The sequence below is a fragment of the Anomaloglossus baeobatrachus genome, chromosome 9 (assembly GCF_048569485.1).
Source record: "Anomaloglossus baeobatrachus isolate aAnoBae1 chromosome 9, aAnoBae1.hap1, whole genome shotgun sequence".
NCBI lineage: Eukaryota > Metazoa > Chordata > Amphibia > Anura > Aromobatidae > Anomaloglossus > Anomaloglossus baeobatrachus.
In genome coordinates, this window is record NC_134361.1 from 46,618,071 (window position 1) to 46,636,912 (window position 18,842).

The following is an 18,842-nucleotide window of genomic DNA, read 5'->3' on the forward strand; positions in this document are numbered from 1 at the left end:
ACCGTTAACGATCAAAAATACTCACCATATTGTTGATCGTTCACACGTCGTTCCTATCCCGATTATCGTTGCTGTTGCAGGAAGCAATTTGTTTGTCGTTCCTGCAGCAGCACACATCGCTATGTGTGACACCGCAGGAATGAGGAACATCAACGTACCTGCGGCCGCCCGCAATGAGGAAGGAAGAAGGTGGGCGGGACGTTCGGCCCGCTCATCTCCACCCCTCCACTTCTATTGGGTGGCCGCTTAGTGACGACGCTGTGATGCCAAAAGAACCTCCCCCTTAGAAAGGAGGCGGTTCGCCGGCCACAGCAACGTCGCTAGGCAGGTGAGTACGTGTTACGGGTGTAAGCGATTTGCCCGTGACGCACAACCGACGGGGGCAGGTACGCTTGCTATCGATATCGCAGTGTGTAAAGCCCGCTTAACTGTTTTACTTTGGACATAGAGCAACCATTTTCTGCATCATCACATCATGGGGGATTACAGAATTACAGGAAAAAGCTGGCTGCTAATGATAGTCCCTTAACTGTATAAGTCTATAGCTGCTGTATACTCTAATCTCAGCTGTGTTGATAGAGAGTAAAGGGGGCTTTACACGCTACGACATCGCTAATGCGAACTCGTTGGGGTCACGGAATTGGTGACGCACATCCGGCCGCATTAGCGATGCCGTTGCGTGCGACACCGATGAGCGATTTTGCATCGTCACAAAAACGTGCAAAATCGCTCATCGGTGACATGGGGGTCCATTCTCAAAAATCTTTACTGCAGCAGTAACGAAGTTGTTCCTCGTTCCTGCGGCAGCACACATCGCTCCGTGTGACACCGCAGGAATGAGGAACCTCTCCTTACCTGCCTCCCGGCCGCTATGCGGAAGGAAGGAGGTGGGCGGGATGTTCATCTCGCTCATTTCCGCCCCTCCGCTTCTATTGGGCGGCGGTTCAGTGACACAGCTGTGATGTCGCTGTGACGCTGAACGAACCGCCCCCTTAGAAAGGAGGCGGTTCGCCGGTCACAGCGACGTCGCCGGGCAGGTAACTATGTGTGACATGTCTGGGCGATGTTGTGCGGCACGGGCAGTGATTTGCCCGTGTCGCACAACAGATGGGGGCGGATACCCACGCTAGCGATATCGGTACCGATATCGCAGCGTGTAAAGTAGCCTTAAGTGTCCTTCGGATGAAAATCCATTAATCACTACACTAACTGGATCAATGTGCCTCTAATATTAAATAAGTTCTAGAAGAGAATACAGTACCCATGGGTCTATAATTTGGACTTGTGCATGCAGCATCACACTGTTTGTGGTTAGCATAACTTCCATACGTTACTGTCACGTCCCTACCAGAGTCCGCTCCTGTGACTTCTGCTTCGATCACCAGGCGGCGCCATGTTCCTGCTGTGGATAGTGCTGGTGATAGGAGAGGAGTCGGTGCTAGTGGCTCTGGTGGGCGCAGGCTCGGCTCATCCACTACGCTGGGTTTTCTGGGATCTGCAGTACCACTGGCTGACTGTAGGTGATGTGTGTCTTCCAGCTGATGTTACCACCATTCAGCTACAGCCACTGGGAATACCCCACACTCGTCTTATTCCCCCCCCTGTCTGCTGGTCACTGCCAGAGATAGTTCTATATTCCTGCTTGTGTCTGGTTCCTGTTCTGTCCTGTCTATTGATCCCTGTGTTGACCCCTGCCTGCACATTGACTACCCTCCTGCCTGCCGTTTTTGTACCTCACTGTCCGGATTTGACCTCTGCATTGTTTTCTGATTACGTCCTTGTCTGCCTGATTTTGTCCCTGTTCTGCATTTCCCGGTTCGACCCTGCCTGACGACTACTCTAACTCTCATTGGACTGCAGCATTCCACAGGTAGTGATCTCCAGGGCCCTGTGTAATTCCAAATCCCTGTATAGGGGTTAAAGGGTTTCAGGGTTCACAGGGTCCTGCCTTGTTAGCGGCTTTCCTCTAGCCTGTCCATTACAACCCGTCTGCGTCTGTGTTTCCAGGCAGGCGTTACAGTTACATTCTTATACTCATTGTTTGTCTATTTTCCGGCCTCACCCTGTTCCGTAGGCGTCGCGCTCCCCGTCTCCTCGCGGGTGTATGCAGCTAGCTTGTTATTGTGTGTTGCGCTTTTGTGTTGTTTCAGCATTTTGTTACAAACAATAATGTATAATAATCCAGCGAGCGTATACTTTTCCCTACATGGCGACAGATTACCGCAAATGTAACATCTTTGTTAGTACACAAGCTATAATAAACGATTTTATTTTACAGTCAATTAAGTCCACAGTTCCACTCGGCTGCCTAATCTTAAAGCAGATGTTTATCTTCTCGTAAATTCCTTAATAACAGGCATTATCTGAGCTTTGAGCTCCTCCGGGCAGTGCGATCACACAGGGCAGCTCCGGATCTCTAATAACAGTGTAACACATTATAGATGCAATCCACAGTACGTAAACTACTCTCCGGGATACACAATATATACTGTGCTTCCCCAAAAATCAGACATGATCTAAATATTATTTTTGCGCCGGAGGATGCGCTAGGGCTTATTTTCAGGGGAGGTCTTCTATTTTCCCATGAACAACAATCCACATTTATTCTTGAAAAAAAAAATCCACATTTTTTCAAATCTAATCCTGTCATCACATTCCAGAATATCTACATCTTGTGTTAATCCTATTACTGATCAGATGCACATTTTCTTATCTGATCCGCTGTTCTCGTGGTGCAGAACCCATCCTATAATGGAGGGTATAGACCATATTTACAAAAGTGTAAATTACCTGCTTAAATATATTATTCTCTATGTGCTGCTAAGTTTACCCCCAAAAGAAATCAGACACCCCCTAAAAGAATTGCACTTACCAGACCACCAAACAATTAGACCTGGCAAGTGAATGGGCTCTCACATACAAATCTGCGTTGCTGTAATTTCCCCTGTGTTTTACAGTGTTTGGCTCTCCCTGGTGACTGGAAGTGTAGTGCTCCTGAAGCCATCAGGGTGCTACAAGGTTCTACATCCTCATCAGGATGCAGGGCCTACCCCCTAGGGCCCCCGGAATACCAGTGTCGGTAACACACAAAAAAACAGTTTTTCCCCAACATTCCCCCTTATATTGGTGCAAAGCTAGGGTTGGACCAATGGATGGCCGCCTAGAGGTGGAGCCAGTCCAGTCCACTAGTTGACCCGGAACTATGCACCAACGGGGTATAAGTCCCTACGACAGGTAAAAGCTCCAAGCTGACCTGTTAACACCTGCACAGCGAGGGGACCATTAAGGACCTAGCTGACCCTAAAAATCCGAGACTCAATAACAAAGAAAGAGCTGAGGACAGGACCAGGGACTCCATCCCCACAGGGTTCATGTTACTGTCATACGGATAGCAGTGGAAAGAAACACCACCGGAGGGAGACCCCCAGTTGCTCTACGCGACAGGGACCACCAACCAGAGACAGGTGCAGGGGAAGAAGGTACCAGATTACTACACTGGCACTGAGACAAAGGGGACCCTACGGAGAAAGCAGCCGGCCTCGGGTGACCAGTTACCTCTAGAAAGTGAGTAAAGAACCAGTTGCACTAAACTCCTTGTGTGGACTACCGTCTCCTGACACCCGTCATTACACCTACCCTCTGGGGCCTGGCCCTGCTTGCGGAGGGTCTAACATCCAGGCTGCCATTAACACTAGCCCCAGTAGTGGACATTGTGCAGCGGCGGCTCCATCCACATAGCAGCAACACCGCAAGTGGCGTCACGTGTGAACATTAATCAAATCCCCTGTAAATACACCCCCATTACAAAAAAGTCCCAGGGCATGGAAATGGACAACGGCCACCACCATGACATTCCCAAGATTTACACCGCCAGGGACCGAATACCCCATATCCCTGGGCGCAGCAGAAGCAGTATCACTCACGCGGAGTGATACTGGTACCTGATCTGTGTGTGAGAGCTGCAGTGCAATACAGCTGGAACAGCGACACAGATCTCTGTGTGAGAGCCCATCCACCATCTCTACTTGCCAACTACAATTGTTTGGGGTCTGCTGAGTGTGATTTATTTTTTGGGGGTAAGATGTTTGCTTTCTTTTGGGGGTGTCTGCTTTCTTTGATGAAGACTAGAATCCTGCTGTATTCTTTAATTTTTTTAGCTGCTTGGACACATCCTTATAGAACCGCAACTAGGGCTTATTTTTGGAGTAGGGTTTATTTTTTAAGCTTACTAAAAAAAGGCCCAAAAATCATACTAGGGTTATTTTCAGGGTACGTCTTATTTTTGGGGTGGCTCCCATGGAATACACAGAAAAGCAAAGTAGGAAATCCAGGATCCTTTCTGTTTAATGCAGGGAAATTTATTAAAGAGATCCAGTCAGCACACTTTTACATCCAGAATTGCTTATATGACTGTAGAGGTGACTATCTCCCAATAAAGATGATACCTTTTCTGTAGAGATCAGATGTTTTGTTATTGAAAAATCTAGCGGAGAAACCATATGCAAATCATGCTGAAAGTGCACTGTGGGCGTGTCGGTGCACTTGAAGAAAGAATTGCTTAGGAACACCCTAAGTGCTCTTCCAGCCTGATTTGCATGTGACTTCTATGCTAGATTCTTCATGAATGTCACATTGAAACATCAGCAAATAAACATGTCATTTTTATTAGGAGACAAGCGTCAATACAGACGCATGAGAAGCTTCAGTTCCCCTAAAAATAGCTAAATTTGGCAATTGGGTGTGTTTTTTTATTGAATACCTATATACCTCCCTATGAGTCTCCAACAACAAACCCCCTGGGTAAGTTATATTGATGACATAAATATTTTAGGTCCTTGCTCTATGAGCAACAGTGGAGGGCAACGGACAAGAATGTAATACTCCATCTCACCTGCAGAGTCCGCCTCAGGAAACATGTCTAGTGTGAGCTTTTCTGCATCACCAGAGATTTTTTTTAAGCCGGACCCCTTGGAGGATAGTTTTAATCTCAAAAGAGGCTGTCTTCATCAGACATCACCTTTAATGATATGTCTCAAATGAACCTTTAGGCTGTGTGCACACAGTGTGATTTTATCACGCTTTTTGATGCATTTTTTTTTAGTTCAGTTTTGTCGCAAAATTGCATGCAAATCCTTATGCCAGCAAAGTCAATGAGAATACTGAAGTCTTGAGCACACGATGCTTTTTTTTTTCCTTGCACATTTGGTGCAGAAATGTTTTTAGCATTTTTGCAGCATTTTTCTACCCTAGAATGCATGAAAAATGCAGGCAAAAAAACGATAAAAAATGAACCGGATCGCAGCAAAAAAAAGAGTTTTTTTCCTGCCAAGAGATGAGGATATGGTGCAGAGATTTCTGCAACCAAATACTCAACGTGCGCATATAACCTTACTCTACCAAGTGGCATTTAATTAACTTTATGCTGTGTGCACACAGTGCGTTTTTATCGCGTTTTTGAGTGCAATTTTGTCACAAAAACTGCAAGAAAATCCTTATGATAGCAAAGTCAATGAGAAATCTGACGTGTCTGCACATGTTGAGTTTCTTTTCCTTGCAGATTTGGTGCAGAAAACCATCTGCTCCATGTCAATTCCGTCAGCGGTTTTGCCTGCATTTTTCACTATTAAAAGCAAAAAAAAACACATGCAAAAAAAGCGCAGCAAAAACATCGGAAAAACTTGCTTTTTTGCACTGAATTTCCTTCCAACTGATGCAGAAATGGTGCAGAAATTTTTGCAACCAAATACTCAAATAACCATAGGGTACGCCTTCAAATTAACATCTAGTATTTATGGAATATTGCAAAATACTATGCGCCATCTTTTCTGACACAATGTCGATAGGTTTATCGCCATCAGGGAGTTCACAATATGATTCATTTAATAATCACATCTGTAAAGCGCTGTGGAATTAATGTTGCTATAGAAGTGAATGAATAAAATAAATATAGAATAATTCACTTACAATATAGTAAATTGGTTTTGTAATTACCGTATTTTTCGTATTATAAGACACACTTTTCCTCCCCAAAATTTGGAAGGAAAATGAGGGGTGCGTCTTAAAATCCGAATGTAGCTTATCGGGGGAGGTGGAGAAGGGGTCACAGAAGGCATAGTAAATGCTCTGGACCACGGGGGCTGTGCACCGGACTTACTGCGGGCGGCGGGCTGTGCTGCAGGCTTACTGCGGGCGGTAGATTGTGCTGCGGGCTCAGTGCTGGGTGAAGTGCTGCGGACAGTGAGGCAGGGGCCATTGTTGGCGGTGCGGGCTTCAAATAATGGCGCCCGGAGTCGGCGAATGTGCAAATGGAGCGCTCGGCTCAAGATCTCATCTGCGCACGCGCCGCCTCTAGCCCATTGATTCCCTGCAGCAGACTTAAGGAAAATGGTGCCCGGAGGTGGTGACTCGCCCACCCCAGGGCCTTAGGTGACTCTGTGTCGGGCCGGACTAGTCCGGGGTAGTCAGCGGTGGCGGGGCCAGATTCCATGACCCTGGCGGAGTCAATACAAAATGTGGCGGTATTGGGGAGATGATGATAATGTTTATATGAATATTCGTGACGCTTCCTGTGGTAATTTGCAGCTATAGAGCCGCAGCTGCTGGAAGGGACCTCCGGGGTTGATGTTATGGCAGCTGAGGTGTTTCTTGCTCTCCACAGGTAGAGCGGATACCCCGGGGCAACCTTTGGTGCTTGGTAAAGTCTATTGTGTTTGTGGACGAGGTGCAGGATAAACCAGACGACACAGGGCTTGCAGTTAAGATGTTTTACTCGCTGTTCAGTCTCAGTGCTGCAGTTAACCGGTTACCCACGGAATGCCAGGATCCGCTGTCAGGGACCTCTGTCGATCCCGAATAGGTCAAGGGTCAGTCCCGGTTCACCTCTCTATGTGTCCTTTCTCTGGCTGTCTCCCAGCGCTCAACTGTTTTTGGATTGTCTTGCGCCTCCACCACAGGGCCTGTACAAAGGTGGCTGACCTCAGTCGTATCTTGCCCCCTTCACCGGTGATCTGTGGCGGGTTGTGGCCCCGGGTGCCTGCAACGATCTCCCAGGCCTTCGGTTTCACTTTAAGGAAAGGTCTTTCTTCCCTCAGTCTAGGGACCATCCCTGATTTGCAGCCTGATCCCTCCACCCGATGTTTCTAGTGGAACAGGTCACGGGACAATTGCCCTTCCGTGACCCTGGAATCTCTTCTTCTTTCGGTGTCACCTGGGCCTAGCAAGACCCCAGGATCTCCACTGGGAACCTCCTTCTGTCTCTGCCTTCTCTATCTGCTGTCCTTTCCAGACAGCCCACCTCCTCACTCCTCACTCACTGCCTGACAGAGTGACTAAACTTGAACTTCCTAGTCCCTTTTTCCACTCACTCTTTTTGCCTCCTCCCACACACCCACTGGCTAGGCCCCACCCACACCATTGGGACCAATGAATGGGACTTACGGCCCCATGAGCTAAACATCTTTGGGGGTTGCTGCCACTATCCCTGACCTGGTGTTTGCCTACCAATTGGTGTGTGCAAATTTGGTCTGTGAAATGGTAGTTGACCCCATTCTTACCCGGGATGGGATACCACACCTTTGGCTGAGGTGCAATATCTCTGTGGCGACGGAAGCCTCAGGGGCGCCACACTGGCGCATGCACAGATGAGATCTCAGCTTGCCATTGAGCCGAGAGCTCCATCTGCCCACACACCGACTCCGAGCGCCATTTCTTTGAAGCTTCTAGATGCTCCTCCTGCCTCACAGTGCCCCGATTTAGCAACTGGGACACCCGTTGCACCGCCCACAGCATTCCCCTTCTCTACCACTACCCCTGCCTCCTGTGACCCGACTCCACCACTGCTGCTGCCCCCCCTCTGGTAAGACAGCATTGGATTATAAGACGGACCCCATTTTTTTCTTTTTCTTTTTCTCTATATTTGGGGTGCATCTTATAATCAGATGCGTCTTATAAAGCGAAAAGTATGGTATTTGTATTTTATTCTGCAGTATCTGAGTGGACCTAGCAATTTTATTATTATTATTATTATTATTTATTTTCCATTTTGTTAAAGCAATTTGTAGGTTTTTCTAAAAATCTACCATATGCGAAAAATATAACAAAAATCATCCGTACTTCAGCAGCCAAAATAGCCCTTAATACATTTGGGAAATTGCGGAATTACAGTAATCCTGTTTGATAGAATCTCCTATCCGCACTCCTCTTCATTGGTTATATTGCTTGTTCTCAAGAGCTTCTTAATTCCCAGCTACTTTGAGAATCGCAGAACCGGTGCCTCTCTGAAGTCGCGTAGTGTCCTGGCCTGATCTGGTGGAGAACACTTCGTGTCTACATCCCACATCAATGAAGAATTATTATAGGGCAACAAATACAATATTGCTCCAGTTTAGGTTGCTACTTGCATCTTGCATCCATGGTTTTTGATACGTTTTGCACCTTTCCATAAAAATAAGTCATTCTGGTAGTATATTTTTTGACAGCAGTCTTAATCTTTTCTTTAAAAGCCCTTTAATTTCTAATCCGGTTGTCCAGAATTAGAGAAAATGGCGGCGTTTGTCCAAAAAAAGCATCGCATCTGTTTATAGCTTATGTCCGGATCAATTTAAATAAATATGTCTGAGTTGCAGTACCACACATGGCCTGTAGACAAGTGTGGTGCTGTTTTTGTGAGATGACAGCTATGTTTTTCTGATTATGGATCAGTCACTCCTTGTGTTTGAATTGTTGAGTTTTGTGTTCCTCTGTACGTCCAATATTGTTTGTACAAGTATCTTCTGAACAACAAAGTGCTGCGGAATATGAGAGTGCTTTATAAATCCCCAGCCCCCAACGGTTGGAAGACAAAACAGCCCAACCGAAGGAGAGAGAGTAAGAAAGGAAAAATCGTGGAAAAGAGATAGAGAGATAGCGAAGGAGCAAAGAAAGAACGAACTAGAGGAAGAGGAAAAGCAAAGAAAGAGGATAAGGGAGAGGGGAAGGGGGGAGGGGCAGTAATGAGAGAAAAGGGGGGGCAGTGAAGGGAGGAAAGGGGGTGCGCAAGGGTTGTACCTTCACACACCTTCATCCTTAAAGGGAACCTGTCACCACTTTTTTGGACTATAAGCTACGGCCACCACCACCGGGCTCTTATATACAGCATTTTAACATGCTGTATATAACAGCCCAGGTCGGGGGTATAACATAAAAAACACTTTATAATACTCACCTAACGGTTGCGCGGTGGGCCTAATGGGCATCTCCGTTGTCCGGTTCCCAGTGCCGCATCTTTTGGCCATCATTGATCTCCTTCTCTAGCTGCGGTGCATGGCGGGTCCAACGTCATCCACACTCGCCGACATTCAGGTCCTGAGCAGGGCAGATCAAAGTATTGTAGTGCGCCTGCGCAGGACCGGCGAGTGTGTATGACGTAGATGCGTCATGCACCCAGGCATCAGAAAGAGGACGAAGATGGCTGAAAGGGGAGGCGCCCACACCGGAGAACGGAGACGCTCATTAGTCCCACCGCGCGACCATTAGGTAAGTATTATAAAGTGTTTTTTATGTTATACTCCTGGCTATATAAGAATGCTATATATAAGACCCCGGTGGTGGTGGCTGCAGCTTATAGGCCAAAAAAGTGCTGACAGGTTCCCTCTCTAGGGTATCACTTTCTGTTTATCTCAGTGCCTCCTTGAATTCGTCTGTCTGTTGAAAATCAAGTCAATAGTACCAGGTGGCTCAGAACGTCCCGTAAGTGTCATGGATCGAAGATGTCAGGTCCTCCATATGCATAATGTTGTTAACCTTCTCGATCCACAATAACACGGTGGAACAGGTGACTTTCCTCCAGTTCAGAGGAACAAACGACCCTTCCCAAATTCTGACGTACATGTACAGTGGGCTCAGGCGCTGATTAGATTTATATAAAGAGGTAATTTGTTTGTTAACTTGGTGTAATTACCGCTGTTCTCCTGAATCCGGCGTGATTTTTCTTTTGTTCCTGTGACTTTCCGTTCCTGAGATATGGCCTTCTCTTTTCCTTTGTTTTGTTACTAAATGGGCGTCGTCCTCAAGAACACTCCCACAGAGAAAAAATATAGGCTCCTCCCACTTAGATAACCAAGCTCGATTTACATATGGGGAAAAAGATGCCGTATCTTAGGAATGGAGAGGCTCAGGAACAAAAGAAAAACAACACCGGATTCAGGAGAACAGCGACATTTACATTAGATAAAAAAAATAAGTATTTTTTGAGAGTGACTGGTTCTCCTTAAAGGGTATTTTCATTTTAAATTGATTTAATAACACCAGACCTAATATAACCATTGTTATGATGTGTACACCTATATATTTCTGGGTCATCACATAGTTATACAACTTCAAAACTTGTAAGCCGAGACTTTCAATGAAGGCTACAATCCAGTTTGTTGGGGAAAGACGAATAAAGAGAGAGTAACCACGTCTAGTCTGGAACACATTTAACTCCTATTTGTGAAATTGCCATGTCCAGTAGTAACCACATAGTCATTCATTTCCGCACATCAGGCTCTCCCGTTAAATTATTCTGAGTTTTAGCCAAGCGGCACATTCATCTGATGCCTGCAGAACCTGTTAGCTTTGCCTGTGCCATTTGTATCTGCTTAATACCGTATAATTGGGGTGATACAGTGGATTTTAATGCACTTTAATGAAAGGAAATGTACAAATTTACTCTTTGCCTACAATTTGTCTCTGTTAGCAGTATTACGGCTTTTCCGTACTGTTTGACCCGGGGCAGTTAAGCTGTGATTCTAATAAAATGTGTTTTAGTTTCTCACTGATCTGATAAGTAAAAAGCGTTTTTGCTTCAGTTTTTTCAATTTTCAAAAAGTTTACTAAAAAATTGGGAGCAAAAAAATTTTTTCCAAATGATTGAATATTTAAATACTTTCCTGGTGTATAAGGCGTATGGGAAATGCTGATTAGGTTCAAATATTTTAGAGGGGTGTAGCTAACAGGGCTACTTGGGCAAGTGCTCCTAGTCTTAAAGAAGTTGTCCCCTAGTTTTACATTGACGACCTATGCGTCGGATAGGTCATTAATGTCTGATCGGCCGGGGTCCGCCACCCCGCACCCCCGCCGATCACTTGTTCTCGTGCCGGCGGCGGTAGCAGGCAGACGGAATTGCTCAGTTCCAGAACTGCTCCGTTTTCTGCTAGTGGTAACGGCCGGGTACTGCACATCCGGCTCCTATTGATCTGAAAGGAAGGAGGATGTGCAGTACCCGGCCACAGCCCCTGTCAAAAAACGGAGCAGCTCCGAGACTGAGCATTTCCAGGTACCTGCTGCTGCCGCTGGGATCAAGAACAGTAGATTGGCGGGGGTAGGGGGTGTCTGACTCTGGCTGATCTGACATTGATGACCTATCCTAAGGAAAGGCCATCAATGTAAAAGTAGTGGTCAACCCCTTTAAGATGGGCCACTGGCACAAGCAGTAGAAAGAGTTGCATACTGAGTGAGGTGCCAAGCCAACCACAACAGTGCCAGAGCAAATGACATTTTGTTGATTGGTGGGGGTCCGACAGTTAGGACCTACAACAATCAGCAGAACGGAGAACTTCTATCCCTGTTAGAATGAAGCGGCAGTGGGTACGCTTGACCGTCGTTCAATCATTTGCCAAATGTTGCTTACAACTTTTTCCGACAGCCCCATAGAGAACGAATGGAGTTCCGACCTGCTGCACTATTATGTAATGGGGGCAAAAGTTCCACTATCTATTGATCGGTGCATGTCCCAGCATTGAGACCCCCACCGATCAGCAGGTTATCACCTATTCTGCGGATAGATGATAACCTTGGTTTACTGCACAATACCTGTAAATACTAATACATTCACAAATACAATATGTTTTTTGTGGATAAAAGTCTTATTTCACAGCTGAGTTGCCCCAGTTGAGGATCCCTAGTGGGAACCAACCTACACTACTCTACTAACAAAAAAAAATGGCATGGCGAGTGCCATGAAGGATCACACTGCCCTTCTTTCTTTCAAATCAGTACCCATAGAGGGGCCATATATGCGCTTTACGACTGGGGGAATATTGTGATTCAAAATCGGAAATCGGAGAGTGGCCCAAAGTTGGGAATCATGGGATGGCATCAATCAGTACCCATAGATAGGCACTTAAGTGTACTCCACTTTTACAATAAGAGTATTCTCATCTATTTCTCACCTATGTCACTGCATATGTGTCATGCTGGTGTGACGGGATTGGGGGAGTGAGTGGAATGGGGGCCCTGTCACTTACCCTCAAGCTGGGGAGGTACCCTGGGCTAACCCTCATCCCAGAATTACGCTTGAAGGTATCAAGGTCTGAGCCACCAGCCTCTCCCTTTCTCCTGTCCTTGCCCTGATGCTAATATCCCCACGACACCCACCTCCCAAGGGAACAAACTAGCACGGAGAACCCCAAACCCCCCCCCCCCCTATACAAAGAACACAAGAGGGGGTAATAACAACTCACACACCACAGGGAAAACACACGGCGGTGTACAGGTATCAGGAAGGGAAAAGGGAAAGTACCAACACAGGGTAACACTTCCCCACAACAAAGCACAGACAACAGCAGTAGCAAGTCCATCCACCTCCGAGCCCAGCTCCAGAATTGTTCTGAATAACCGGCACCCCCTGATGGAAGCAGGGGGCTTTTAGCCCGGCCGGAAGTGGACATCAGTAAGAACAGCTGAGCTGCCTAGCCTCCTCGTGTGCCAAAAGAAACTAAGTCCGTTTAAAGTGTGTGACCTGAACCTTACAAAAACTCTCAGGCAGCGAAGACCATGACACTATGCCATAAACGAATCATAGACTAGGTTCTATCCTTTGGAAAATAGTGAATGGGATCCCATCACAAGCAATTTGCTTTTCAATTTTTGGAGTTTACAAAGGAATGAATAGAGAGAGGCGCAAGCGCCACCACATCTCTGTCATCGGCACCACATATGGCCGCATTGTTGAGATGCAGGTGTTTGCGCTGGTCCCACATGTATCATACAGTTATGACATATCTTGAGGTTGGACAAAAATTCGGTGAAATTTTGATGGTCTCTGTATTTTATTGTATATTTGTTTGTCTTTTTAACTATATCATGTTATTCTTTCTTGTTCACCAGGCACCACTGCATAGCTGAGCGAACAAGTGTTCAAAGAACTGCGCAATACAGGTAGGTAACAAAAAAAAGACAGTTGCACTCTGAAATGCAAGCATGCAAGCAATGAATGCAATAATATAGATATGCAGTACTGGTAAAGGAAATCTAGGGAAAAATTGAGATATTTAGTATACAAAAATGGCCATTTCTATATCTGCCCAGTAGCCATGTCAAGGCATAGCTCTTATACTGGAAAACTACACTAAACTGAAGCATCTCTCTGGGTTACAAACCTCCATGTGTATAAGCATGTAGGAACTTACTACTATAGAATAAAATCACCTGTGGATAATGGGGTAGGGGTGCACAGCTAGAGGGCATGACTCCATAATCTAGACAAAAAGACTAACGGCACTCCCAAAATGCAGTCTGAACAGGTGCAAAACTGAACATGACAATAATAATAAAAAAGACAGTTGCACCTTGAAATGCTAAATCATGCAAACCATGAATGCAAGAATATAGATATGCATTACTGCTAAAGGAAATCTAGGAAAAATTGAGATATTTAGCATACAAAAATGGCCATTTCTATATCTGCCCAGTAGCCACGTCAAGACGTATCTCATTTACTGGGAAACTACACTAAACTGAAGCCTTTCTATGCGTTAAAAACCTATTGTGTATGGGCATGTAAGAACTTGCTATTAGAGAATAAAATCACATTTTTGCCTAACATAGGTGGGTGCCATGACTTGAAAGACTACTGAAGTTTTGTTTGCCTCAGAGAATGTGCGATCGATTCTCTAGAACTGATCCATTGGCCACGTCAGTAATCTACGGTCCTGAGAACGGACTCGTACCTTATGGCATCCCTTTGGAATAGTCGGCCTGGCCCAATATAATTTTTGTAGGGTGACAGACAGTTCAGATACCCCATACTTTGCACTGATGAGGGGCAATCACCCCGAAACACCGTGGCTGCAAATTGGGATTCTGATTTGGCATAAATCCTAAGTGTTATGAAAAGGCTTGTTTAAAAAGCCACTTTTGACTTTTAGGATTGCTACTTCCAATAGGTGGCGCTAGAGTTTGTCTCCTTCCTCACTGGAGGGACAATTTGAGAGACACGTGACGTCGCACTGGAGGACTAATGAAAGGAGAAGCCACATATGCCATCAGATAGGAGGCAGTTCTCCAAGTTACTGGCCAGTGGGCCGATTAACGACGTGACCGATGGACCGGGTCCTTCAAATCAATTTGCACCAATTCTAATTGGCTGTTACAAGATTGTCTCATTCCCTATCGTCAGACATAGAGCTTTGTTCATTTGGTACCCAAAAAGATAACCCCAATCTGATCCAGCCCCCCTTTACCTTATTATTCTGTGTTGTCACTTCATCTTTTTGATGCATGGAGAAACTAGGTGCAAAGTCTTCTAATGGGGGGTGAATGAACAATATCACCTATCAACCGGGAAGTTGAAAAATGTATAATCACTGGGGGTCATTCACGAAATCTGAAGAGGGTAAATAAGAATCATGAAGATGGCCAATAGACCGTGAATAGAACAAGAGTGCGCATGCGCGGCCATCGCTCGATTGTAGCAGAGGACATGGAGCCCCCATTGTCAGAATCATCTATAGCAGACTACTACAATCAAGAAACATGTAAATCTGGACATAGATTGATTTTCTGTAGCAAATTACAAGGATAATTAAGTGGCCATGAGCCTTGATGTGAACGTGCAGGACAAGCGGGAGGTCTTTATCTGATAATGAGCGCCGGATTTGCATTTAGTGAATTTTATAATTTATCTGCAAAATCCCTTCAGTACAGAGTAGTGGAGCACAGATGGGGAGATGTTTAGCAACTCCATATGCTGTAAATCCTTATACCGGAGGCCCAGCTAGTGGGTCAGTTGGGGGTGGGGGAGGGGCAAATGATATAATTAGGGCCCTAACCAGGTAATCATGTTTAGAACAATGGTGCCAACCCCTAATTGTGATTACAGGGGAAGATGGCCATGCTGTTATTGTTAGTGAAAATAAATCTCTATACTAAGACAAACAGCCATATTTTCGTCATACTGGGAAAATATAGTAGTAGATAATGCTTCTTGAGGGTCCACTTAACATCTAATAATGTCCCCTGAGCTGCCCCAAGTACAGCTCCCCTATACACAGTTTGATGTTCCCATAGCTCCCCTATACACAGTATAATGGCCCACAGCTCCCCTAAACACCGTATGATGGGCCAACATTATACACAAGTATAATGGCCCAAATGTCCACTATACACAGTATTATGGGCCTTTGGTTCCCCTATACACAGTATAATGACCCACAGCTCCCCTATACACAGTATTATGGGCCAACAGCTCCCCTATACACAGTATTATGGGCCTTTGGTTCCCCTATACACAGTATAATGGCCCCACAGCTCCCCTAAACACAATATGATGGGCCAACATCTTCCCTATAAACAGTATGAAGGGCCCACAGCTCCCCTATACACAGTATGAAGGGCCCACTGCTTCCCTATACACAGTAGATTGGGCCCACAGCTCCCCTATACAGAGTATGATGCCCCACAGCTCCCCTAAACACAGGATGATGGGCCCACAGCTCCCCTATACACAGTATGATGGGCCCACAGCTCCCCTTTATACAGTATGATGGGTCCACAGCTTCCCCATACACTGTGTAATCTACCACACATCTCCCCTTTACAGAGTGTGATGGGCCCACAGCTCCCCTATACACAATATAATGGGCCCACAGCTCCTTTATATAATATGATGAGCCCACAGCTCCACTATATATAGCATGAAAGCCTTGAGGTAGTCCTCACACAGTATTATTGTCCCCACACAGCAAAACGGCCCCCACAGTAGCCCTCTCACTCTACAATAGTCCCACAGTACGTATAATGAAAAAACCCCATAGCCAATATCGAGGGGTTGCCATGGTTGCACAGGCAGAGAAAAAGATCAGCGAGGTTGAAGCTGGTAAAGGAAGAGTTAACTTATTAGATAAGGGTGAAGTGAGGTGATGTAACGCGGACAGCTGAGGAAACTGGTTTGAACCAGCTGTTGCGCGCCTTTTTTACTTTAATATGATTGGTGGTTAGTGTTTTTGTGCGGGAGATTTTCGGTATATATATGAGTGACTAACCGGTCAGCTGGCAGTCCAGCTGATGAAGATTGAAGAAATACCTCATGGAAGACCTCCTGCAGCAGCTGTTGAGAAGAGCCGGAGAGCGAGGCGGCGAGGAATGGCTGAGATCTTGCCTGAAAGCCGCTGATCCGTCGGCATCGTTGGAGCCAGCTGAAGCGGAGCGGCCGGCGGAGTCGCCGCCGGTCGTGAATCCTGAGTCGGCAGCGGAGGAGTCGGCGGAGAAGACGCAGCGGAGGAAAAGGAGAAGAAAAGAAGCATACTCACCGCCGACAGCGCCATCGCGGAGGAGTGCTGTGGAGCGGAAGAAGACGTCGGGTGTCAAGTCTCGAGGGGCGTCATCGCGAGAGCAGCAGCGTCATCAATCCGGGACCGGAGCGACCGCGACAGGAAGTCGCGGCGAGTCAGCTGACGCGATCAACAGGAAGAAGATGGCGGCGCCCAGGGAACGGGGGCGCAGCAAAGGCCGGAGTGTTCAGCCGCTGCCCAAGCAAAAGAGCAGCTCTAGGGCAGCGGCGGCACTCAGGGCTTGGGTAGGCGGTACGCCTGCTCCAGCGGCGGGGCATGAAGAGGAGCGCGGAGGTCGGTGTTGCCCTGAAGAGGATCGGTCGGCTTCTGGGACTGGGTCCAGCGATGACGGGTCGGATGCAAGTCTTCAGGAACAGGACGGCAGGAGGGGTGAGATGCCTACTACCCCTTTCCCTGTGCAGAACATTTTCCCTAATAATTTAAAAGATGTGGTGTTTAAAACATTAGTGGATATTTTAAAGGGTAATAGTCAGGAGTTATCTGTAGTGAACTCCTTGAATAGTACTAGAACTCAGGGCATTCCTGACTCTTTCCTTAAGGAGGCAATCACATGTGACTTATCGCCGCTTGGCTTCCATTTGAGCGCTTCTGTTAAGGAAAAAATCTGGAATGGCGAGTTTATTGATTTATTTACATTGTTACCAATAGGTAGGGAACAGCAGCATAGGTCGGATAAGAGGGATGATAAACAGGAGGCTGATGACAAGAAAAAGCCTTTTAAATCATTTAACAACTGGATCCAGGCTTTTTCGATTTATGCTGCTGTTCTAGGGGAAAAAAGGTCTGAATGGTGTAGCGGTTTATTTCAACATGTGGACATCATACTGGAAGCCTACCGCAATTTTGGTGGCACAGCATGGTTGATCTATGATGAATCGTTCAGACAAAAGATGGCGGTTCATTCACACATTAAATGGGGGGTTAAAGATGTAGGGCTCTGGTTGAATCTGATGCTCCCACAAAGAAATAATCCGGTTAAACATAATTCTCAGGGTTTGAAAAAAGGGGTGTGTTTCGCGTATAATGAGACGACATGTAAATGGTTAAACAATTGTCGATTTCGACATGAGTGCTCATTTTGCGGGGGAACACATCCCATGGCTAAGTGCTTTAAAAAGATTGCCCAAACCAGTGCCCAAGGAGCTTCACTTAAGGAACAACTTAGTAAAAGCGTTGACGCCAGTGAGGGTGGAAAAAATGCGTCCATGGCTCGACCTTTTCCCAGACAAGGTGAAGCGTGATTTAGTGCTGAATGGTTTCACAGAGGGATTTTTTGTACCAGAATTTAAGGGTTTAGGTTGTTGTATGTTCGAAAATTTGGCTTCGGTTAAGGAGCTTCCTCATATTGCGAAAGAAAAAATTGAAAAGAGGTTGAGGCTGGCAGAGTTGCTGGGCCGTTTAGTGCTCCTCCGTTCGCTAATTTTAGAGTCTCCCCATTAGGATTAGTGCCCAAAAAAGAGAAAGGTAGTTTTAGACTTATTCATCACCTGTCATACCCGGCGGGCGGGTCTTTAAACGACGAGATTGATACTGCTAGTACGTCTGTAAAATACGCGTCTTTCGATATGGCGGTAGAATTGCTCAGACGTTTCGGTAGGAATGCTTTATTGGCAAAGGCAGATATTAAAGCGGCATTTCGTTTGTTGCCAGTGAATCCTTCAGGTTTTAATTCTTTAGGGTTTTGTTTTGAAGGAAAGTTTTATTTTGATATGTGTTTACCGATGGGTTTTTCTTTATCTTGTTTGTATTTTGAAGCTTTTTCTTCGTTTTTGCAATGGGTGTTACAATATGAGATGCCTTTAGGGGGAGTTATTCATTATTTAGATGATTTTTTGTTCATTGGTTGTAGTTAGTCGTCAGGGTGTTTGGAGTTATTATTAAAGTTCATAGATATAGCTAAGTTGTTTGGGGTCCCACTTGCGGACGAGAAGACGGTGTTCCCGTGCCGCAGGTTGGAGTTTTTAGGCATCGTGATAGATTCTGAAAAAATGGAATGCAGGTTACCTCAAGAAAAAGTTACTAAACTTAAATGTTTGATTGGTGATATGTCAGCAAAAGAAAAGGTAGTGCTGAAAGAATTACAGTCATTACTCGGGTCTTTGAATTTTGCCTTACGGATCATTCCGATGGGCAGGGTGTTTTCTCGGAGCCTTTACGACGCTACAAAAGCGGTAAAATCCCCTAGGGCTCATATCAGGCTTTCTAGGAACATGAAAGGGGATTTGGCTATTTGGTTGGATTTTCTTCAGGATT

At 45.9% G+C, this 18,842-nt stretch overlaps 1 protein-coding gene across 1 annotated transcript in view; it reads left to right on the forward strand.

The window, feature by feature from the left end:
* The window catches only part of LOC142250435 (leucine-rich repeat and fibronectin type III domain-containing protein 1-like protein), a 750,715-nt gene that overhangs the window by 469,429 nt on the left and 262,444 nt on the right, over nucleotides 1-18,842 (forward strand). The window contains exon 3 of the mRNA XM_075322606.1: nucleotides 13,126-13,176. The gene's annotated coding sequence lies outside the window, so the exon portion shown is untranslated. The remainder of the gene's footprint in view (nucleotides 1-13,125; nucleotides 13,177-18,842) is intronic.